The sequence below is a fragment of the Cryptomeria japonica genome, chromosome 11 (assembly GCF_030272615.1).
Source record: "Cryptomeria japonica chromosome 11, Sugi_1.0, whole genome shotgun sequence".
NCBI lineage: Eukaryota > Viridiplantae > Streptophyta > Pinopsida > Cupressales > Cupressaceae > Cryptomeria > Cryptomeria japonica.
In genome coordinates, this window is record NC_081415.1 from 408726099 (window position 1) to 408753190 (window position 27092).

Below are 27092 nucleotides of genomic sequence, written 5' to 3' on the forward strand. Positions count from 1 at the left end.
CTTTTTACTCATAAGCTGAGAATATCATTGGTCTTACCAACATTTTATGGCCTAGCAGTGCGTACGCAGTTTATAGACATAGTTTTAGTTGCCCAAGAGCCTCAACGGCCTCAAAAGAAGTTTTTGAGGTCGTTGAAGGCCCCACTAGAACTGTGTCTGCACTTCTATCACTGTTGTATACATAAAAGTAAGTGATTTTTTTGTTTTTTTGCATGATTTCAAATGATTGAAATGTTGTTTTTATTAGTTTTTTTGTTTTTGCATGGTTTCAAATGATTAAATGTGATTGTTTAATAGTTTGATTCCAAAAAATAGTGATAAGATGCATACTTATGGTTATTTATTTATTTTGAACTTTTCTTTAAATATATATGTAATATGATTCTATTTAGGTCAGCCGATCTCAACCATGGGAAAGAACAAGCGAGGAACGATGGAACACCGAGAGGCTCAAAAGGAAAGACAAAGGCAGTGTATGAAGAAATTGTGTGACATAAGAACAATGGGAGAAGAAGGTATGTCAACCTCAACATCTCAATTTGATTTACCAAATGAATATAATGCACCTAATGCAATTGAAGAAGAAACATTTGATAATTTACCATTTGAACCTAATGCAATTGAAGACGATGCCTCATTGAATAATCAATTAAATGATGAACATATTACACCTTCTCTACTTGATGAATTGAATGTACATAATGCACTGATGTTAACACCTCTAGAATCATTTGTACGAAACCAAAGTATCTAATTGACATTGATGAGAATATATTGAAGTCAATGCCCAATAAAATGAATGAATGAACTTGTAGGAGAATGGTTAAAAGAATATGGCAAAATAATTTTAAAAACTTAAATCAAACCGCAAGATGTCAATTAATTGTTCAAATGATTAAAAATTTGAATTTTAGAGAGACAATGAAAATTCTAGGCCTAAGATCATCTAAAAGTAATAGTGAAAGAACTATTGTGAAAAATCTATTTGATGCATATCAATCTATTGGTTCAAAATCACGTAGTAAAGATTCTAATGCTACTTGACGTGTCATTACATCAACCATAATGAGCAAGAAAATAAAAAAAGATCGTTTGATAAGCAAAACAAGTAAGTCATTGAATGTTAGTAGAACAACATTAAGTAAAGCATTAAAGAGGGAAGAACAAATAGAGGAACCTAACAATAATTCTCTTTGGGCATTCTCAGGTAGACTACCATGCAAAGACAAGGTTATTGTAGATGCACTAAAAACATTAATTGAAAATTTTTGGCATGACAATACAAGAGTATCACCCAACCAAAGAGATGTTGTTAGAAGGAAAATTGGGTCTAAAAATCATGAGCCACATGTGAAACACTATTTGGATATGACTCAAACTAAATTTTATGAAAGATTCCTTCAAAAGTTTCCTCAAATAAAAATTTCTCAAAGATTTTTTGAAATGGAAAAACCTTTTTATATTAAGATTAATCATGTACACACCACGTGTTGTTGTAGGATGCATATTGAATTTTCCATGCATTATGATATTTTTTCGTCATATTTGTTCTACTTTGCACACTAATGATGTTTTGCAAGAATGTAATATACAAGCACCTCCTAAGTCGGCAAGAGAATTTATTTCAAGTGTGTTATGTAATAGACATGATGGTTGCATTTATTATAAGATGCCTTGTTTGGAAGGTTCTTGTGCTATATGTGGTGGTTTGCAATGTTTACCAAGATGCATACATTTGGAGAGCACACATGAAATTGGTACGAAACTAGTTTCTTTTGGAAAATACAAGACAGTCACATATGGAGTTAAAGATGGAAAAGATTTGAAGAGATGTGAGCTAGTGAAAAATGATATATGTGTAGCTCAATTTATGAAAATGTTTCAAGAGAAACTAGTTTATGAGTACATAATGCATACACATAGAGCTTGATGGTTAGATAAGCAATTCAAGTTGTGTAAGGACACATTTCCTCTTGGCACCATTGTCTCTATCATTGATTTAGCTAAAAATTATACTCTACAACCTCAAAATGAAGTGCAATCCATGTATTATCACTCTACACAAGTTTCTATTTTTGTACACATAGCATTCATGCATGCAGATGATAGCATAGGGGAGGATAGAAAGGTTGTAAGAGAATATCACTTCTACATAAGTGATGATAGTACTCATTCATTGGAGTTTGTACAAAGATGCTTTAAAGTTTTCTATGATAGTTTACAGGGAAAGGAACATACGATACAACCGACACTTAATATGGTCAAATAATTGCACCGCACAATTCAAGAATGCAAGGATGTTTTATTGGCTGACAAGGATGCATGTGACAAGTGGTGTACAAAATTTTTGGAATTTCACTGAGGTTGGACATGGTAAGGGAGAACACGATGGAGCAGGAGCATGTGTGAAAAGAGCCCTAGCCAAGGAAGAATTGAAGTACGAAGGTGGTGCTGAGTTGGTAGATGCAAAAATAATTGTGCGATGGTGTAAGTCTATGATGGGTCCAGGTAATCCAGGTACGTCATTGGTTCATAGATATTTTTGGTTGATTACTGAATCTAACATTGAAAACTATCTAGATTGTTATACAGTTGCAAGATCGAGTGACATGCACTCATTTATGAGTTCAAATTCAAGTTCACTGGTAATTTATATGAGATAGATGGTATGTTTTTGCTCTTCATGCATGTATTGTTTGTGGGAAGAATGTGAATCAGAAGAGTGGGTTGACAAATAGTTCTTGTAGACCGTTGGTTCCCATTGATTCATATCAAATTCCCAAAGTACTACAATTGAGCCAGATGGAGACATCAGTGGATTTTGACCATGTATCCGACCTAGTGGATTGAGGTGATTTTTTGAGTTAATTTTTTTGCAAGTATTCTTTTTGGTTCATTTTGTTGTACATCATACTTTATTTTTGGTATTAATTAACACTTTATAAAATGCAGGTCATGTGTATGTAGTTGTTGCAGAAGAGAACAATGAAGAAGGAACAAATTACTATTTGTGTCGTTGTGTTCAGCCTAAAAGAAAATTGACAACCACAATCATTGACGGAGAGGGTATTGAGTACCCAATAGGGTCTGTTGTCATGATAGGAACATGGCTTTGGAGATACCCTATCAAGAATTCTGATGTTTGGTTGTTCGAGGACTTTGAAACACAGAGACATATTCTTCATTTCTCTAACCTTGTTGTTGCAACAAATATTCATTTGATGAAGTATCGTGGTAGACCTCATAACAAGATTTTATGGAAATTTCATGAATCTGACCACGAGGCAATACTTGACACAATACGGGTTAGAGCCAATCCTGAAGGCTCACTTAATTGATTCTACGGTTCAGAGTAGAATGATTTTGAGAATTTTGTATAAATCGTCGACGAATTGTTCTATATTCTTTTTTTGTATATATAAATGCTCATGAGCTGATTTTTACATGTTTAGGGGCATAATTTTGTATATTTAAGTGGCAATGAGCTAATTTGTACATATGTACATGCCAAATTTTGTATATTAAAATGGCGATGAGCTGAATCGCACATATTGTAATGCCAAATTTTGTATAAAAGCCCATGAGATGATTTGTATATTAAAATGGCGATGAGCTGAATCACATATATTGTAATGCCAAATTTTGTATAAAAGCCCATGAGATTATTTGTAAGACAATTTTTTGTATAATCAAATAGCCAAGAGCTGATTTGAATAATATGTGACAATGTTTTGTAACTATTTTGTGTGTCAATGTTTTGTGACTATGTTTTGAGTATATGTGATGTGTCCCTGGTCAATCATGAGCATTCTTGATTCTTGTATAATCATGGATAATTATTTGAGTCATTATCAGGTCATAGGGGTGATAGATTGAGACTAGATACAATTTGAGCAAAAATTGTCATTGTTGTCAAAAAAAATGTCAAAAAAGTTGTCAAGCAACTTCTACATTGCATCAGTAGGGTATGACTCTCAACGTTCTGGTGCTTTGGGATGCATGATAGGGGCATGCCTAGCATAAACATGCCCACCCGGACATGCTCATGATGTCGGTTTGTGTACACGAGGAACATAATCAATTCTAGCCAATCTTGCAACTTTTCCTCGCAAGCAACTGACGGTTTTTTGAGCAGTCAAAAAAATGCTACTAATTGAAAATGGCTTCGAGTCATCAAAAACCAAGATAGGCCATTGTAGACAAGCCTCACATGACCCCACGAGATCAAACAGATTGACTGTATGTATCGTGGATTGGAAGAAACAGTCCGTCAAATTTTGACAATTTTTTGGACTCAGGGCACTTGAGAGATCTCATCGGTAGGGTATTACTCTCAATGTTTTGGTGCTTTGGGATGCATGATAGGGGTATTCTTAGTGTAAACATGCCCACCTAAATGCGCTTGTGACGTTGGTTTGTGCACACGAGGAACAAAATCAATTCTAGCCAATCTTGCAACTTTTCCTTGCAAGCAACTGACGATTTTTTGAGCAGGCGAAAAAATGCTACTAATTGAAAATGGCTTCGAGTCATCAAAAACTAAGATAGGCCATTGTAGATGAGCCTCACACAACCCCACAAGATCAAACAGATTGACCGTATGTGTCGTGGATTGGAAGAAACAGTCCGTCAAATTTTGATAATTTTTTGGACTCAGGGCACTTCAGAGATCTCACCAGTAGGGTATGACTCTCGACGTTCTGGTGCTTTGGGATGCATGACAGGGGCATGCCTAGCATAAACATGCCCACCCAGATGTGCTCACAACATTGGTTTGTGCACACGAGGAATAAAATTTGACCATTGCAAGCGTGAGGGTGCTCTCGCACCAAACACATTGTTGTTTAAATTCATATTGTCGATTTTTGTTGTTTATATTCATATTGTTAATTACATATGCAAATATTCATTTAAGTTTATAAAAGGGCAGCCACCAAATACAATGAATACACAATAATGAACTGAATACAAGGAGTTTTGTACGATTAATTCAACATTTTAGAAATTTTATCAAATCATATTCCACGATCGCAATGCTTTATATCATATATTTTTGTTGTTTATATTCATATTGCTGATTACATATACAAATATTCATTTAAATTTATAAAAGGACAACCACAAAATACAATGAATACAAAATAATGAACTCATTACACATTTATTGGATCGAATATCGATATTTATATATATAAAAAAAGGCATGTCTGCCAAGTCAATACAAGTATTACAAAAATGTGGCATATGCCATGTCCAAATCGATATACAATAAAAATGTAGAATATATCTACATGTATTGGTCATTCTATGGCCAAAACTAACACTATATGATCCTAAACTTTTGGTGGATCATCAAAATCAAGCCTCTTCGGTGCAGTACATGACTCTGTAGATGGCTGCAAAACCACAATTCAAAAGTCAAGTTAGAATTCTTTTGTAGAAAATAGTTCACAATTGACATCATAACTATGCATTTAACTTTAATTCCTTTGCAATTGAAATGTAGATTACCTCATCAGCTGATCCAAGAGCTAATGTCTTCACTCTCCTCTCCTTGTCACTCTTAGGAGTTTTCTTGAAGACCTACTTAAATGGACCCACGTTATGGTCGTACCGCAAAGGAGTCTATTGTAGATTAAATGTACAATTAATACAATGTACTAACATAAATATATCAAAAACACTTAAAAGCTATAATATAGAGAACAATGACGTACCTATGCCTCAGATGCTTCTCCAATGGACTGAGGATGGCTCACCATCGATGTAGAAACGGTCGCTATTACCTATACAAAAAATGTACAAAGATTAAATACAATTAATATAATGATAAGTATTGAAGGTTGAAAACAATTAATTTTACATATCAAACAAAAGTGTACCGGATCCTGATATGCTTCTCTAGTGCAAGGAGGAGGGTTCTCCATTGATGAAATAGGTATGGATATTTGTTGTATGAAAAAAATATAAGATTATAATATATCACAAGTTCACATGTGCGTGTCCATATAATCATGAAATCAAGAAAATAAAGTAGAGATACATACCTCCGCCCTCTCTTGATTCGCGGGTGAATCAGGTGCATTCAACATATCCACAAAGCTCAATGGCCGCTGTACATGTAAAATAGACAAAAAACACTAATCAATATACAAACCCCAACTAATACTTGATTTCAACATTTTCAAACAATTGTACAACTAAAAATGTGTTCAATTACCTTCTTCACACGTTTTGGCATCTTCGAGATATTCTTTTTCTTCGGACGAGCCCTAGACACAGAGGGGGTGCCCTAAAAATAGAAAATTAACATGAGATATTAGTCCAGATAATAAATTAAACATAATTTTAAAAATCTAAAATGAAATGACTTGCATATTCCATCAAAACAATACATAAAAAGAGTTGTACAAAATATGATACCATATAGCCTTGTAAGCCAAAATCGATTGCCGACAGTGTGATGTCATCAATCTAGGACATTTCGTCCCCTATCAACACCTACAAACCATAAATTGGACCAAGCATTAAAGATAGTTAGTATATCTTGTATTTTTTTGAATTCAAAGTGTACTATTCTATTTTAACATGTTACAAAATTTATACCTCAGGCGTCGAAGTTGCAGCTGTGGTAACTGGGGGAGGTGTATGGGATACCACTGCTGCATCCTGAAATGCATATTATTTGTCTCAATTTAAATCGATGTATAAATAAAAATTCATTTATGTAATTACAAAATTAAAGTGACTGATAAATAAAATGTTATGAATTCAAATCAACACACCTGTGTCTGTGGCTCATGGGCAAACACCATGTCCATCAACTCATCTGTCAGTGTGACATCCTCAACCATGTGAGCCTGACATCTACAACCGCAAATCATGCATAGATGATATGAGTATCCATCTGCACCGGCTGCATCATCTATCCCTGAGCATATCCTCAAGCAACTGACACACATATGCTCGATGGGCTCTCTGTCGCCCTCTAATGGCTCATCATCCAATACAATAGGGTGTGCTAATGATGTCCCATGCTGGATGATGGCACCAGTCAATGTTGTGGCCGCCTGAAGAGTCTATAGCTCCATCGACTCTTTCAACTCTAATGGGACAACCTGATGCACCTTAGGTTTGGGTGCTAGGGGGCGGCGGCTCTCTGTGGCTAATCGCCTATGGGCTCTAGGTCTATCTTGGGTAGAGCCACCACCTCTACCATGAAACTCTCTCATGTCAAAATAATTTGGGTGCACATTGAGCACAAACTCACAATATATTTTTCTCAAAAAATATAATGGCACCTCATAATTATTACAAGGTGGATCGTCAAAGACCATCCACCACCTTTGCCAAAAAAGATTCTTCATCTACACATTGGTACACCAATGTATGGGAAACCTCTTTGCATTAGGAGGTAATGACTGACCAGTTTTGGGGTCAACAAAAAGGGCACATATTTGTTGTTTAGAAATATTTTTGTTTTTAACTCCATCGTATGATAGCCCATTGGCATAGAATTGACAACACCTATCCCTAAAGCTTCCCCATTTGGTAATTTCAGTGGAAAAAACTATGGCACCACTAGCTAATGTTTCTAGGCTAGTGGCGAGGGATTGATGATGGTCAAGTTTAGAAGTTTTCAATTTTATAATCAGTCTATTGATTTTGGATGTATTTTTCCCTAACTGATTAATTAATTCTTCTTGTGTTTCGGTTGTGCGATCAAAAGGAGGAATTGGGGTTGTTCTTGTGTGTTTTCAAGAGGTGCATTTGGTTGTTCTTGTGGGTTTTCAGGAGGTGCATTTGGTTGTTCTTGTTCTGGATTAGAAGAATCTGGTTTTTGAAACAAAAAATGAAAAAACCTAATCAAAATTAATGAAATTAAATTCAAAATGTAAAACAAATTGCATAAACCAAAAAAAAAGACAAAAAAAAAACAAAAACTAACCTTGATCCATAGCCTGAGGACAAATTTTGCACCCCGTTCGCAGTTTAGCTTTAAAAATGGGAAAAAAAGAAAGTAAAAAATGCGCTTTTCGAGTAAATGAGGACCCAGTTTTTAAAAAAAAAAAAATTCATCAGGCACCGCGTATGCAGTTTTACTAGGATTATTAGCATGTACGCACTCATTTTCCTATAAGAAGCGCATACACGCTAATTTTCCTAGGTGTAGCATGTACGCGCTTAGTTTCCTAAGCTTAGCACGTACACGCTACCTTTTCTAGGCTCAGGAAGAACAAACCTAAGCGCGTACATGGGAATTTGAAATTTTAAAACCACGTACGCGCTACCTATTTTTCCAAGTTTTTTTTGGGTGGTGTCCACTTTTCTGACCACCATCTTTGTGCACACGCCCCAATATTCTAACTATAAAAACTAGAGGAGTAGTTTTACGGATGCATGATTCTAGCTTTAAAAACTAGTGGATTAACTCCACAAAAACTACTAGATGAGCTCCAAAGATGGGTATTGTAATCAGAACAGGGATCCGACTTTAGTTATCAATTTTAACTAAACAAGATCTTTGATAGAGCTGAATCTTCCCTACCCTCATTGTTCTCCTCCCCACTCCCTCTCACTCTTAGGCTTTAGGAGACAAGGGGGTGAATGTAGGAAGCTAGGGAAAGGCCATCTACAACTGCAAATGGCCTTTGAAAATTCCTTTAGCTACTTCCTCTGATTTGAAAGTCCCTTTAGCTACAAAGCAATCTGTTGTGCTACTATAAACATAGCCTTCCTAAAATATTCTCCACCTAGTGTCATTAAACCTATATCTTATGAACACACAGGAAACATCTACATATGGGCATTCCATTTCTGATATTGTTCTTGAACAAGTGTAGAGGGAAATATTTATAATTCTCCTTGATCAACTCAACTGCTACCAATTTATGAAAAACCTTGAAGCTCTAAATTTAGTTCTAAATATTCCTTTTCACCTTTTTGCCTTTCCAAAGAATCAGAACTCTCCATGTTGGCATGCAACTCTTCATGCCACCTAATGAAAGGATCAAAACTCATTAGTCTGTTATAATCATTTAACCGCCAATTCAATATTTTCTTCAATAACAAGCTAACATTTGTACCCATGCAACTCTTCATCAAAATGACAAGCATAAATTCCTCTAACAAGAGGAGTGTTTTCTATGTGAAAATATCCCTTAGGATCTAAGATGAAGATTTCATATGTGCTAAAAATTTTATTTCTAATTCCAATGAATATGCAGTACACTTTCTATATGGGTTATTTTCCAAAAAAAGGTGAAAGATGCGCCTTAATTATTCTATATTTAATTGGACTTTGATTTTGATGTATTTTTTAAACAAAGGAAATTGCACTTTGATTTTGATGTATTTTTTAAACAAAGGAAATTGCACTTTGATTTTGATGTATTTCCGAAATAGATCTCGGAGTCGAATATGAGATCAAGAATGCAAACCCAAGCAACAAATAATTTCATAATAGTGAGTCACTTGAGCATTAATACCTAGAGTTAACACAACTTCATGTGTAGTTGCACAAATTATTCTTATAGATCCATTACATTACTCCATAATTACAATAACTTGCAAATGGAATGTAATTCCTTCCTTGAAGGAAATCCACATTCACACTACACAGTCAAACATTGACAACAAAATTTCTAAGATAAATCAAAATATCCTTAATATTATGATTCACCATTCATGTAATGTCTGAAAGTACAAATGAAGACAATGTTAGCAACAATAATAAATATAGTAGTCTATTCATGAACTAATTGAAAAACTACTGAAAGAAAGTGTACATTCTTTCACCATGAAACCATCCTGCACACTAGACAAGACAAAGCCCCATTTTTAGTTCTACTCTCCTCGAAGATGAGAAAATTATAGAATCCTTCTTTATGGCCTTGTTATTCCTTATATAATCATAAGGAATGCAACAAGTTACCGGCCTTTTACAAGAATGTGTAACATGTATTGCAATGTCATAAAACCTCCAGGCCAATATTCATGAAAGCTTTGGCTTAGAGACACATAAAGCTTCCATGAATGTGAACTACCTTATGAGCCATGCCACTATCACACATTTGTGGTTATTAATGCAGAGAATACTAGGATACAAGATTCTCATTGCATTTCTTGGTAGGGGATAACTTTTAGAGTTTTGATCAATTAGGGATTCTTGACTCGAAAACTGCATCTCCTGTGTCTTCACCCATCTTTCTCTCTACATTCTACCCATTATAAGGGGGACATGGTAGTTGCTAGAGAGATTAGAATTATTTGCAACTGCAGCTGAAGCCTACAATTGCACTTGAGCCTTTTAATAACCCTCTAGTTATTTTTGGCTATTTTAATAACCCTCTAGCTACAAGGTAAGTCATCAATTTTCTTTGCTTTATGGAATCTTCAAACCTTCAACCATATCTCCTTATGCTAGAATTCAACTACACCTTCTATGCACTTTATTTTAAAACCTCTGCAAGCAAAACAACAACACTTCCTAAAAACTTATCTCTGGAAAATATTTATCTTCTACATTCTAAAATGCAGCATGCAAATGATATAACTTCTATATTCTACATTATGTTCAATGCAACATGCAAATAATGACCCTATTTCTTGATTTGTGAAGTGGCTGCAATTGACTACCAGGTCTATACTTTGGATTATTCTTGATGATATGATGAATCAAAAAGGATCCAAACAACTACTGAGAGGGGGGGGGGATGAATTAGTAGATAAAAAATTGACTTAACTTTCACCAAACTCAAAAAAAATCTCACAAGTCAATCACTGAACTAACTGGTTCAAACAATGAGTAATAAACTACAATAGCACTGACCGGTTGACTGGCATATTAAAATAATAGTATAACAACTCTGAAACTCCCAAACCATTTAACCAAAACATCAAAATACTTTACTAACAATAGTAAAAGCACATTTCAGATTGTTGTCGGTCATCTTAATATATCTAAGTGCATTTAACAGTTAAGAAAATTAACCATATCAAAACATAACCACAAAAATCATTCACCACTTGACACAATGACTTTTGACATGGAAACCTAAATGGAAAAAACCATGGTGGGAATGAATACCCACAAGTATTCTGAACTCTTCTAAAGTTTGCCTTGTTAGGAGCCAAGCATGTTAAAGCTTTACAAAATGTCCTGTTAAGAACATATCCTATTAGGGACCACCCGGTTAAGGGATTGACTATAATGCCTTGTTAGAAGCAATACCCTATTAGGAGTAACCTCGATCTAGAGGATTTTAAATCCAAGCTAATGGATCACTTGGTTAGAGGATTTAGAAAGCAATAAGCCTGTTAAAGCTTACCCAATTAAGGGATTTAACTGTTGTAATTATTAGAGAACAATAGGGGTTTGTTGATCTGGTAAATAACACTACTCTACTTGAACAAATCCTTTTCATTCTCCTATTTGGCTTCATACATACTTCAGTTACTCCTTCTGGTTCGACAATCAATCACACTGACACTTAACTAAAATTTCCAACACTACAACAACAAAACAACTCATCGACCTTATAAGAAAAATAATAGGTCAGTAACACATCACAAACCTAAGATCTCATAGAGATTACAAACAAATCGGTTCAAGTATGACCATCGGATTACATAGAAATCATTGCACATTGTTCAAGAGAACCTCGATTGCTCCTTGATCACCGCTTCATTGATTCATGTAACTCATCACACGGTTTCCACTTCATACAATGTATTCACTCATTCCCAAGATAAAACCATTATCTCTACGCGCCAAAAACCACTTGAAACTTATCACATACAACATGCATACGTGGCATAATTATTACCGATTCACCATTTGATCATAAATCAATACAACCAATTCACCAATCTCCATTGGTTAGGGTTTGGTACATCAACAGATAGGGTTACCAGTTGATCTCACTGCTTCTAAAGTAATACCGATTTCCTTCACTTGCTCAACTACCGGTTGCAAAACAATATCATTACCGGTTATATTTGACATCAATGACAACACAATAGTTTATCAATGCAATCTTCAATCAAATGCCAACAATTCCATATACTATATTAATCTGTGTGAGATGTATTTTTCTCTCATTCCATAAGAAAGCGTTCATTCCAATAGTCCTGACACCCGTACATGACTCACAAACCTCAACACAGATTAATACTGGTAGCTTCTCATTGAATATTAAATATGTGCTATCCTCCGTATTTTTATTCCTCTAAACCACACAGTGTTTTGAGTTTTCCATGCAAAAGGATAGCACAGAATCCTTGATCAAGATTTCATACAGATATGAAGACACTTACAGCTAAGATGTGATGTGTTTGCTATATTATTTTTTTTCTCCAATTAGTAATGGAAGATTAGCCTTAATTATTCTACAATTTTTATGTGATTGAAAACATTTGCCAATGTAATTATTATTTTCCCCCAAAAATAATGAATGATTCGCCTTAATTTTTTCATATTTTCCATGCAATATGAACAAAATCGCCAATGTAATTATTATTTTTGCCCAAAAATAATGAAATATTCATCTTAATTTTTCAAAAAATTTCTTGCAAAAGAAAAAGATTCACCAATAAAATAAATATTTTTCCCCTATTAAAAAAAAAATTGCCAAAAAAAATTTAAAATTTTCCCCCAAAATATTGAAAGATTCACTAAGATTTTACACCTTTACCTGGGGGGGGTTTCTTAAAGTTATCCTTGCTGCATTCAATACCTTTGTGCCCATATCCATTGCAAACATAGCAATATCCATTGAAAAATATAACATTTATGTTCATGTTCATTCTGCTTCTACACTCACTACCCTTGTGTCTAAACTTGTTGCAATAGTGATAATTTCCATTGAAAGAATAATTCCTTATTTAATTTCTACATTCACTTGCTTTGTGCCCTACTTGATTACATGAGAAATAATTTCCTTTGAAAGATAAATACCTAGAAGAAACAGGAGGAGGTCTCTGGTCCATCACAAGCATTTTAAAACTTCGGTTAGACATGAAATTCTTCTTATCATCAACAATGCTCTTCACCTCTTTGTCCTTTTCTTCATTGATCTTCAATCATTCACCAAACTCTTCATTATTCAAAAATTGCAAGACAAATCTTTGAATCTCCTTTCCACCTTTCAAACTTAAGCCATTATGAATTTGATCTTTAGCATCTTTCTACATTAGTTTGTAGGAGATTCTAGATAATCATCTTCAATAGTGTTGCCTAGAATACTTGAATTGATCATGACAATTGATCAAAGTTCAAACACTTCCTACTGTATATGGTGAAAATGGATAACAAAAATAATGATATTGAAAGGCTAAATGAATTCAACCACAAAACTCTAGCCTAACAACAACAAAGATCCACCATAACATATGAAGATTACCTAAGACAATGCAAATCAAATGAAATCACAAAGATTATACCATCACATGTCCAATAGGGTTTGGATCTCCATTCTTCCTATCTCCATTGATCTTGCTTGATATATTTGCTCTTAGATTTTATGTGTGCACAAGAGCTCAACAAAGAACGGAAATGTGGTTGCAAGTAGGATCGCATATGCCAAGTAGTCAATTGATCAAGTAGTTAGAATGATTGATTAGGGTTGATAATGAAGGAAGCATCCTCTTATATAGAAGACACTATATGAAATGGAGGGATAAGATTGAGAGGTGTAAAAGGAGGTCGGCTATGATTAGAGGGTAGGTAAAAGAAATAATAAAATAATGAAAGGGGTAGGTAGTGTATGAATTAAGAGATGAATGACATGTGTCATGGGTAGAAAAGGTTAATGAATTAATTAAATAAATAAAGATTTATTTAATTAATAGAAGAAGTGGGATAATTAAATAAATAAGATATTTATTTAATTTAGGAAAAGGAAAATTTAAATAAATAAATGTATTTATTTAAATGAGAAATAAGGCTAGAAGAGGATAAATGAATTAATTAAATAAATAAAGATTTATTTAATTAATAGAAGAATTAAGCTTAGATAATTAAATAAATAAAATATTTATTTAATTAGACTGGACAATTTTGGGTGTCTACATTTTGCCCCTCTTTGAGACAATGTGGCTTGTCGCGTTGTTTCAAAGAAGATAAGATGAACTGATACAGAGTTGCCCCAAGATGGGAATGATATGCCCCCTCAAGAGATTGGATGAAAATGTCTGAAAAGATTGCAGACAATCTCTTGATAAGAAAGAAAGGGATAGAATGGGCTGACCGAATAGAGTGACAGAGTCACGGGATAAAGAAGACTGACTCAGGAAACAAGGGCTAGGGCTAGGGTAGTCTATAAGATAGACCATGAGGGAAATACATCCTTATTGTCATCTACACCTCCAAGAGATTAGAGTGCAGAGCAAGATAGAGTAGCAGTAGTCAACAACGATGGCTTTGGTTCATAGATTCGATCGCGTTCGCCGATATCAGAGGCCAATAGATGTAGGAGAGCCGGTGAGTACCACAAAACCTCCTTGTACTTTGATGCATTTATTGTTGTCATTAATGCATGCTAGGTAATGTAATAAATGCACGTTTATGTCAGGAAAACTCGTTTGTGTCCAAAAATGTGAATTTGTGTCTTCTAGGTCAAATCGACAGTTCTGTGATGAACATACACTGTCGATTGGATAAGCTGCTGAGAGGATACACTCAAGCAGGTCCTCTAGGGAAGACTAGGATAACAAATAGGGCTAGGATTGACAATTATGTGATAGAACATATGTTGCCAATTAAGAAACTACTCAAGAGGATTCACTCAAGCAGAGGCCCTAGGATAAGATAGATCAAGGCACTTTGTGATGAACAGTGAGTACCAAGATATAGTACTTTGTGATGAATAGGGAGTACTAAAATATGAGCAGCACTTTGTGATGAATAGTGAGTGCAAATGTGAGCAGCACTTTGTGATGAACAGGGAGTGCCAAACACATAGTACTTTGTGATGAATAGGGAGTACCACTAGGATAGAAGCAACACTTTGTGATGAACAGTGAGTGTCACTAGGACTAAGATAATTGATTTGTGTGACTACAGGAGTATTTGCCTATGCTGGAGTCACGGGATAGATTCCCATCGACTCAGAGGTTGCGACCTGAGTTGACAGCCGAGGACCGAGCTGCAATTGAGGCTATGGGATTGAGACATATTCTGTGTGTGCTTGAGTTTCGAGCAAACATGGGATTGTTGACTACGCTGGTGGAGAGGTGGCACTCTGCAACTTGCACTTTTCATTTGCCAATGGGTGAGATGCCAATCACCCTGGAGGATGTATACAGGATTATGCAGATACCGATTGATGGGGAGCTGATTCTGTACGATCAAGATAGAGACAGGGATGCCCTTAGATGAGTGTTCTAGGATCCGAGACTAGAGATGAGGGTGGGACATGTGGCATGGGATACCATGACATGGACAGGATTAGCACTACCAACAGTGTTGGCAGGAGTTATCAGTGGGTTCCTCTGTCCGGATAGGGCGACACGAGGGGTGGCTGCAAAGGACACAGGAGCCAGGAGAGATGATCTTTGGGTAGGTCCTTCTAGGGCTCAGACTCCGTCGAGGCCAGCCGGCTCTGAGGGAGGGAATTCATCATAGTCGTAGAGGGCGCCCTATGTATCAGTATTGTACCATTTTTGCATGATGATGTAGACACCTGCGGGTGATTGTAGCCATATGATTTTGACATCATTGTATCATGACACTTTATATATATATATGAGATGATTCATCTTTGCGGCAGCTATATGCATGTGTACCTATGTGATGAGATGTTCTTATGTGATGCTTATGATATGGATGCAAATATGTATATGATGCAATGCAATATTTTTTTTTTTGTTCTTTTATGTTTTAATATGTTATGTATATGTAAATGTGAATGTATGAAATGCAAATGTTTTTGGTGTGTCATTATACTCAGTCATGTGATAGCGGGCTACGTGGACTCGAGAAGGACGGTGGAAGTCAATCAAGAAAGGGGGATGAAAGACAGAAGATATGAAAGTGATAGAGCTTCTTGTGCGTTATCATCATTGAGCTTATTATGGCAAGTAGGTTATGACAATCGAGGCATATGTTTGACCCAGAAAGTCATTGTACCTGTTTGTATGGAGACAAGACAGTCACAAACAAAGAATGCCCCAGTTCATACTAGACTCACAGTGTCCTCATATCCTTGGACAAGTCATAGTATTACTAAAAGACAATCCACAGACAGGAAAAGAAAATAGGTGACAATACCCCATCCTCGCCTTTCTAGTCAAAGACATCCTGGAGATAGAATCTCTAGTCATAGACATCCTGAAAAAGCTAAAAGACATGTCACCAAAAAAGATGGAATCAAAAGAAAACCAAGACTCGACACCAACATCCATTGTAGCCCTCAAGTTTAGTGTCTCTTGTCACTTGTATAAGTCTTATTTGATTGTGGTCACAATGTTTACTTTCACAGAAAGGATAGATAGCACTGAACCATAATGTTGTCTAAGTCTGTTGAAAGATTTGATTTGTTGAAGCCCATTGTTGCTGCTGTGTCTCATCTGAAATTGATTGAATCCATGAAACTGATACTTTATTGCGGAGAAGATGAAACTTTATTGCGGATCTGTGATGCAAATGTTGCTTTATTGCGGATTGTGCGCGGTTAGACTAAAGGAAGCTGGAAAAAACTATACTCCTCAAAACATGTGATGTTCTCAGTTCCACACCCATCACTAGACGTAGGATTTGCCTTAGCCACAAATAGGATCTGATTTATTATGGATGGAAAGGGAGGTGAAAAGGGAGGTTTATTATGAATGGCTAACCAATCTTGGGTAGATCAATAACAATCCATGATGGGAATGGGTAAGTTTATTATGGATGAATTGGTTGTGAGTGTGTGCAAAGTGAAAAGATGAAAGTGAATCCTGAAGGAGGGAGGAGCAATGTCTCTACGCATGGCGCTGGTGACCCAGTTTTCACCATGGTACTTGCCCAAGGCGCCACCGAAGTGGTTTTCACTGTTGGACGAAATTATTTCTCTTTACTTTTTTGATTTTTGTTCAATGTTTTTGTGTCACAAGGCGCCTGTTTGCCAGGTTTTCACCAAGTAACGATTTTTTTTGTTTTATAATTTTTTTGTTGTATTTTTGAAATTTTTGAATTTTTTTGTATTTTTGAATTAGGATACTCTGAAGAGCTATGTGTGAAACCTGCGAAGGTGCATGTTGTTGATAGGATCCTCCAAAGGTTCACCTTCTGCAATTGAGAGCTGATATGCCCTAGATCCATATGCTACTATAATGACGTAAGGACCAAGCCAATTTGGTTTGAACTTGCCCTTCTTCTCTCTGTCTTGCTGATTTTTGGGATTTTCTCTGAGAACCAAGTCACCTACCTCAAATGTGTGAGGCTTTACCTTGTGATTGTAGTTGCATTGTTCCTTGACTGAATGATGTGTAGCTTGATTGAATGTCTTCCTCGATGAAGGAACTGAGATAGAATTACTAGTGTGTGGACTACACAGGCCCGTATGCGTGTCACCTGAAGAAGTTTGGGCATCCTTGATAACAAAGTCCTTCAAGGAAGCTCCATTAAAGGTCCATGATGTATCACCAGAAGGGAAAGGATGTGTGGAACAAGTAGATGAGTGATGAAGGCTTATGATTGCGAAAAGAAGTGAAAGTAGGATGACATGATGGAGACTTAGGATCAACAAGTATGCTTTTTGACTTGAAATTTTAGAACTTTTGCCCCCAGTTATTTTGATATTAGGGGAGATCAACTCTTTCTCTTTTTGCTTCATAGGATTTTTATCCTTGACCTTGTTTTTTTCAGAGTCCAATAGCTTTTGATTTTGATTTGGACTAAAGGACTTTTCTTTATTTTTGACTTTTAGATTTTTCTTTTCAAAGCTTGATTCTTGATCCCCAATGACTAAGGGCTTTTGTGATTCTTGTTGATCCAAGTTTGGGAGAGGAGTGGAGATGGAATGAGTGGATGAAATGGTAAGGCTATGTGAGTTATCAAGAGGGTTTGTGATATGATCAATAGATTCCTTTTTGGAACCATTCTTAGGACTATTGATATCAAGAGATGCTTACACCCCTAGAGGAGATTTGCATTCAGACTTAGTAGCCACAACACTAGGTGGTTCATACCCAATTCCTTGGCATTGCAACTTGTTTGTAGACTATTCCTATTGACTGAATACCTTAGGAGATAATGGGAGTTGGTCAACATGAAATATATACTCACCACATCCTAGGTCTTTAATCTTGAACTTTTCTTTTAGCTCTGCTTGTTTGGATGTAGAAGCTTTGGAGGATTTAGGATCCACTTATGTCGATGAAGGAATAGCTTCGTGATTGATTGGGATTGTTATTTCTGATCGAGGTTGCAGATTGTTGCAATATATGAATGGATTTGGATCCGCTTTGATGGTCACTTCAACTCCATTGTGTGGAAACTTGATACATTGATGATATGTGGATGGTACTGCACTCATTTCATGAATCCAAGGACGTCCTAGCAATATGTTGTATGTGAGATCAAGATCAAGTACTTGACAAACCACATCCTTTGTAACTGGCCCAACTCTGGGAGGTAAGGTGACTGTGCCCTTGGATGAACGCTCTTCATCATCATATGCCTTGATGGTGATTTGATTTGTAGAATTCACAGCTTTGTCAGAATATCCCAATTGTTTAATAGTGCTCAATGTACAAATGTTTAGACCAGCTCCTCCATCTATCAGGAATCGTTTTATTCGATGTTTGTGTATGAAGGCTTCAACGTGTAATGGTGCATTATGTGGCTGACTTACAGAGGCATCATCGGCTTTTGTGAATGTAAGTGAGTGTGGAATGGAAAGGTATCCCACCATGGCTTAAAACTGGTCCACATTCAGATCAGTAGGAATGATAGTTTCTCTCAAGATTTTGTCAAGAATGGATTTATGTGCAGGGGATATGCGTAGGAGCTCAAGAATGGAGATGAGCGCGGGTGTCTTCCCTAATTGTTCTACAAGGTCATACTCAGGTTTGGTTGATGAGGAAGTGGTGTTCTTGGCTGGAGCACCTTGCAAAGTGATTTTACCTCAACGAGTTGTGACATGACATTCAGAGGCAGGTTCGGAAGAAGATCCAACGCCTTTTAGGACAATCTTGGGTCTCCGGGTAGAATTCTCAGATGTTTTGTCCTTGATGATAATGGTAGAGACATAATTGTCCATCGAGATGTGATTAATAGTTGAATCATAGTTGTAGGATCTCTGGTATAGTTGGTTTGATCCTCTGTGGCTTTAGCTTTTCCCTTGTCATGTTTTGGGAATGGTTCCTTAAACATCTCATGTTCTTGATTGGAGGAATGTCCCTCAATCTCAATGTCACCTCTATCAATGAGATCTTGTATGATGTTCTTCAGTAGATGACAATTTACTATCTTATGACCCTTGCTCTTATGAAATTCACAATACTCATCATCGTTCCACCAATTTGGTTTAATCTTTGGTTCATATGGAGGAAAATCTGGAACTATGATTACCTTGTTTGCCACTAGCTTCTTGAAGACTAACTCAAGTGGTTCTCCCAATGGGGTGTACTTCCTTCGTGATCTGGAAGTTGTTTGAGTATTCACTTGATTGTTTGTAGAACTTGATCCCGAAAAGATGAATTTGGGTCACACTGTGTTGGCATCAACAACACCATCATTGACTATGTTCTTGTTTTTATTCCAAAATCTTGGCTTGTCTTTTCCTTTAAAGTCATCTTTGTTTTCCTTGAATATCTTGATGACACCTTGTTCAATTAGGACCTTTTCTGTCGCTAAGCCTTTTTCAATAACGTCTTTGAAGGTGGAAAAACAAGCTTTTCTTAGATCATAGCCAATGTCTTTGTTAACATTCTGGGTGAACATTTCTACCATTTGTTTTTGTGGAATTTCACAAGAGCATCTGCTAGCTAGATTTCTCCATCTTTGTAAGAATGATGCAAAAGATTCTCCCTCTTTTTGCTTGGTGTTGCATAAAGTAGTGACTGATATGTCTATCTCTATGTTGTAGGAGAAATGTTGGATAAATGCCTCTGCTAAGTCACCCCATGACTTAATTCCAGGTGGGAGTTGAGAGAACCATTCCATAGCTTGATCACCTAGGCTTTGTGGGAATAATCTCATCAAATATGTCTCTTTTGCTGCTACCTCAATGCAAGTTGTGAAAAACTATCTTATGTGTGCCTTAGGATCCCCTTTTCCTCTATACCTATCAAACTTAGGCATCACAAAGTGTGTAGGAAATGGAGGCATTGGAATGCTCTTGTCAAATGGATAAGGACATATGTCTCTCATTGTGTATGTTGCCTTTGGTGTATTTATGTCCTCCATTTTCTTTTGTAAGTCCCTGATTTGTTGCTCCAAATTGCTCTTGGGTGGAGATCGACTTCTTGGACCATACCCCATGCTTGAGGCACCAATTGGAGGAGGAGCATGTTGCATATATGGATGATATTGATCATACACATGTTCATATGGAGGAGGTCTATAGTGATGCTGCATATATGGACCACTCGGTATAGATTCATGTTGAGGAACACCATATCTATTTTGTCCATGTATACCATACTCCATAGGCATGTCGTGTTCTAATGTGTTACCCCCAAATTTGACACGGGGTTTCCTTGTGTCCAAATTTTGAGCATGCCTTTGAATATCCAATTGCTTTGGTGGTTGATCCTTAGCATTGGTATGTGATTGAGCATATCTTTCTACATAAGATTTCCATAATGGTCTGTGAAGGTGAGTATCATATGTTTGACCATGTGTGTATGGGACCTTTGGTTTTTGAAACAAAGATGATGGTGATTCAGGCACAAGATGTGGTCTTCTATTGCCTCCACTATTAGGCCTCCTTTGATCCATGTTGGAGTGAGGTTGTTGCAAAGGTCGATTTTCCATTATTTGAGACATGTCAAAGTCATGAGGTATCTTGGCTCCACTTTGTGCCATCATTTGTAAGAAGTATTGTCTATCCCTCCTCATTATTTCCTCAACCAATCGATTGAAACAGGGATCCATAATGGATTCTTCCACATTTGCTGAATGTACTGAAAAGTTGTCCATATCATCATTGTGTGTATCATTGTTGTTTGTAGTGTCCATGTTCTCAACATTTGGAATGTTTCTATAGGCATCCATGTCAGGTAATGTAGTATGATCAGAATTGAAAAAGATATCATTTTCATACTCATAAGAACTCATGTTTGCAGACTCTTGAGCCTCTTTAGTTTCTCTCCTAGATTTTTGAAGATGGGTTTCAACCATGAATTAGGTATTGACCAAGATTTGTGAGACTAGATGAAAATGGAAAGAGTATGGAAGACTAAGAGTTGGATGGAATGTAAATTAATCTGAGGTGTACTTGCAATGTCCAAAGTGTAAGACCAAGTATGTATGTAGTAGAGTAGGTGTGGCTTCCAAAGAGAGGATAGTTTCTCTTGATGAGGTAAGTTGACCTTGACTCTAAGTAAGACCAAATGAGACCCAAAGGTGATAGACCTTAATGAGGGACCACTTAGCAAAATGTTGTTGTATGTAGTGTGTTGACAAAGTATGATGAGGACAAGCAAGTGACCTTTTGACTCAAGTTTAGACAAATGTGAATGTAATGTAAGGTGTAAAGAAATGATGGATTTTGTGAGACCCAAAGACAAGTTGAATGCTAGATGAAAACCTGGAGAAACAACCTAGGAAGCTCAAGAATTCTGAAACTGATTGCTCTTGTTTGCTGGACTGTAAAAATTTTCCAATTTGTGAAGTTGTGACCAAATCTGAATGTTTGACTGTTTTTCGTGACAAAAGGACACAATGTTGATCAGGACTCAATGTTTGCAAGTGTTTAGACTCAAAATGACTCTAAGAAAAGTGTGTTGTTTGATGTAAAAATGTTTTGCATACACTTGAAGACACAAAAGACACAATGTTTTGTTGTTTGGTCTTGAATGTTTTGAATGTTTAAAATAAGTCAAGCACAATTCTTATGGCTGGCCAAGACAATAGTTGTTGATCCCACATGGAGTTTTACCCCCGAGGCTACGCTATTCAGAGCGGATACTTAGATGCTTGACCTCACTGGCTCCACCCTCGGCACTCACTTCTCAGGTCAGCCAAGCATCAGTCCCCACGAAAACTCCCCGTGGCAAACTTTGTATCTCTACTAAAAACCGTATGTGTGTGGGCCGCTACTAGAGGTCCGACCTCCTGACTCAACAACTAGAAGGATTTTGGCTTCTAAAACAAAAAGGTGCTAGTAAGGGCATCCGCTCGTATGGCCATACATGTGGCATGTTCAGCTCTGTAAATACAGAAGGCTCCCAGCCGGTAGGGGTTACACCCTACAACTGATCAAATAAATTTGATCAAACGGGTTTATGGGGAGACATAGTGTCGGTATGAACTAATCAGCACACGTTATTCATAATTTTCACCATGAATACAGTTATTTATAGTGGTTTGGAAGAAGATGGCTTTTCTTTTGCTACCACTTGGGTCGTTCTCTTCTCACTAGTAGTCCTAATGACCACACGGGAAGACAGGCCCTCTAAAGATTAAACAAAAAGAGCTTATTGCTCAAGACACAAAAGACAATGATTCAATTTTAGTGCACCAATTGAAGTGTTTGCTAGTCTATGAAAATAAGGCACACAATAAAAATCCAAAAACCCTTGCCAAGGACCTGCAACAAAGATTTATTAGTAGTTTGGATTGTTTGAAATAATCACCCCTTCCTGCAAGCACACAAGTTAGGTAAATTTTAGATCCAAAAGACTTTGTGAAATAGGGGCCTTCAACAATGCGTTTTGTTGACCAATTCAAATATTTGATTCATCATAAAAAAACCACTTGTAAAATTTCAAGAGATTTCCAGAAATGTAAGAAAATCCAAAAAAATTGCTAATTTGCTCCAAAAATTAATTTTTTATGAAAAATCATAAAAAATTCATATAAAATGCAAAATCAATCCAAAAAATCTGAAATTTTTACTGGAGAGTTCTGATAGTCTTCCAAATTTGCACAAAAAATTTTCTGCAACAAATCCAAGTTGTTTGTGAGATATGAGTAAAATAATGCAAAACCCTAATTTTCAAAGATCTAATTTTTGAGGAATGATTTTGCATCAAATTTAAAATCACAAAGAATAGATCCTATGTATAATTCTGAGATATTTCCAAAAATGTTAGAAAATCTAAAAAATTCTCTAATTTTCTCTCAAAATTATTTTTTTATGAAAAATCATAACAAATTCATATAAATTGACAAAATAATCCAAAAAATCTGAAATTTTTATTGAAATCTTCTAATACTTTTCCTGACTTGCACAAAAAATTTGATGTCAAAATTTGAGGCCGTTTGTGAGATCTGATCAAAATAAGGAAAAACCCTAATTTTTAAAGATCCAATTTTTAGGGAAATATTTTGCATCAAAATTAAAATCACAAACAACAGATCCTATGTATAATTATGAGAGATTTTTAAAAATGTAAGAAAATCCGAAAAATTCTCTGATTTGCTCTCAAAATTATTTTTTTATGAAAAATCATAAAAAATTCATAGAAAATGAAAATGAGCTCCCAAAATTTTGAATTTTGGATTGAGAGCTCCTGATACTTTCTTCAACCTGTAAAAAATATTTGGTGCAAAATTTCCTAGCCGTTTGTGAGATATGATCGAATCTCTCTGAGATCTTGATTTTGTGTCCAAAACCCTAGCTGCACAAGGTTATTCTCCAAATTGTTTTACAAAATAGCAATATAGGGTTAGAAAAATCTACAAAAAACATAGATCTAAGAAAAATCCATGTCCCACTGGGCGTGCCAAAATGTATATGGTGAAAATGGATAACAATAATAACGATATTGAAAGGCTAAATGAATTCAACCACAAAACCCTAGCCTAACAACAACAAAGATCCGCCATAACATATGAAGATTACCTAAGACAATGAAAATCAAATGAAATCACAAAGATTATACCATCACATGTCCAATAGGGTTTGGATCTCCATTCTTCCTATCTCCATTGATCTTGCTTGATATATTTGCTCTCAGATTTTATGTGTGCACAAGAGCTCAACAAAGAACGGAAATGTGGTTGCAAGTAGGATCGCATATGCCAAGTAGTCAATTGATCAAGTAGTTAGAATGATTGATTAGGGTTGATAATGAAGGAAGCATCCTCTTATATAAAAGACACTATATGAAATGGAGAGATAAGATTGAGAGGTGTAAAAGGAGGTCGGCTATGATTAGAGGGTAGGTAAAAGAAATAATAAAATAATGAAAGGGGTAGGTAGTGTATGAATTAAGAGATGAATGACATGTGTCATGGGTAGAAAAGGTTAATGAATTAATTAAATAAATAAAGATTTATTTAATTAATAGAAGAAATGGGATAATTAAATAAATAAGATATTTATTTAATTTAGGAAAAGGAAAATTTAAATAAATAAATGTATTTATTTAAATGAGAAATAGGGCTAGAAGAGGATAAATGAATTAATTAAATAAATAAAGATTTATTTATTTAATAGAAGAATTAAGCTTAGATAATTACATAAACAAAATATTTATTTAATTAGACTGGACAATTTTGGGTGTCTCCACCTACATTTTGATCGTTCTTCCTACAAATTAATATACAACAAGAAATTCATTACACAATTATATAAAAATAAAGTATAGTTGTGAACAAAAAAAATAAAACAATTCATCATATGAACAAGCATGTATATCAAGAATTTATAATAAAACTAATACAAAAGTAACCTGTAGCTGTGTTAAGACCTTCAGTTTTTGAGAATTTTAATTTTGAATAGCAATAAGAGATTGAATATGAACATTAAAGAGTGAAACTACATTTAGACAATAAAAGTTTTGAAAATTGAAATACATTTAGTAAGAAATTGATTACTTGAGCCTCCATAAAAATATAATATTACAACAAAGAAGAAGGTCAAATGCATTCAGGTGATAAATACTAAAGCCAAACATCAAAAATAGTATATCTAGTATAAACATTACAAAAAGTGAGGGTTTGTTAACTTGAGCTACCATAATAACATAATATAACAAATAAGTAATTCAAGACCATGTACATACATATATATATATATATGTCCATTTAACACAAGTAATTGGATACTATTAGAACTCCAAATTCAATCTAGATCCTAAAAAGGAAAGCACTTATAGATATATATCATTATGATAAGGAGACTAACAATATAATTAACATTATAGATGTTATATCTTCATTTATATCAAAGATCTTTCTAAAAACATAATGATATATAAATTTACTTTGTTTTGACTACTATTTAATTATATATTGGAATTATGTGTAATATAAAAAGAGAGAAAATATTTGTATTTAATAATTTCTTGATAATAATAACGATTTTAAAGAAATCATTTAAAAAAAAAAAATTAAACATATAATTCTATGTTTGAAATTAAACCCAAGAAAAACTTGTGAAGTTAGGATTCTCGATGCTGATAAGATATGAAATTGGGTTCTCTTTTCACCTACCCATGCATTTAAGAAACTTTTTAAAGAATTCATTTTGTGTATAATCATTGTGTTCCATGAGGTTGCAATAACTTGAGGGATTTCATCACTAGTTAGCTTATCTGGTCTACATTTATATTTGCATGAAGCTCCTTTATATTGTATGCTAGTTTTAGGCATAGCATGGTCTCTGGCAGTGTTTTTAAAATGGGAGCTTTGGAACAGGGTATGGACATATAAATTTGTTCATAGTTGCAACAGCCCTGGTAGACATGTAAGCCAAATTGTGGAAGTATCAACAAGGCACGTGAACTGTTTGACAAAATGCCTCGGGGTATTCACAAAATGAAGTGTTGAAAAGGCCTTAGAAACTTGCAGCCAAATGCAATTGGCAGGTACAAAGCTAGACTCTGCAACCTTTGCCTGTGCCGAATTAGATCTGTGGAACAAGGTATAGACATCCATTTTAGCATAGAGGACAGATGGAATTTTGTCAGATGTTGTAGTTTCTACTGCTCTGGTAGGCATGCATTCAAAAAGTGAAAGCATAAACAAGGCACGCGAACTATTTGACAAAATGCCTCAAAGGAATGCCACGATTGCAGGATATGCGCAAAATAGTTTTGTGCACAAGGCTTAAGCAAATGAAATTGGCAGTTGTAAAGCCAGCATTCTCCCCGCCTGTTCCCAAAATGAGAGCTTCGGAACAGGGCATGGATGTTTATCAAAGCGTAATGGAAGGGGAGATTCTGTCAGATATTGTATTTGGAACAGTCTGGTAGGCATGTACAGAACAGTCTGGTAGGCATGTGAACTGTTTGACAAAATGCCTCAAAGAAATGGGATAGCGTGGAACGCATAATTGTAGGATATGCTTAAAATGAACTTTACAAGAATGCGTTCAGAATCTTCAAATTGATGTAGAACAAGTCTGACATTATAAGTTTTGGTTGTGTTCAATGTGCGTGCAGCCATGCAAGTTAAGTGGACGAGGGCTGCACATACTTCAATCACGAGCAACTCTTCTTGTATTACGTGCACAGCTGATTATTATGTGTGGACAGTTGACCTTGTTGCTTGTGCTGACTATTTTGAGGATATCATAGATTTTATCATTAAGAATATACTCTGTTTGGGTGATTTTTTTTTTTGTTTGGTTTCTAAGTCATATGATTATAGGCTTAGGTGGCAATGTCTATTCATACATCAAAATATTGTTATTTTTTATATATTATAAATACATTATAATAGATGTTTCGTGCATTCTAAGCGTTGGATAAACATCCCTGATTCAACTCGCAATCTTATGGAGGAGCTTCTTATATTTCAATACCTGTTATTGAGATTTTTTAAGAGTATTTTGAAATAGATGGATGGTGCTCTCATGAATTTTATTATTTTTCATATTAAATTTAATAGATATATAAATATATAATGATAAAATAATAATTGATGGAAATCTGAAAATTGTAATGGTTGACTAATAGAGACAATTTTTATGGAGATTGTGGGTAAAGCTAAA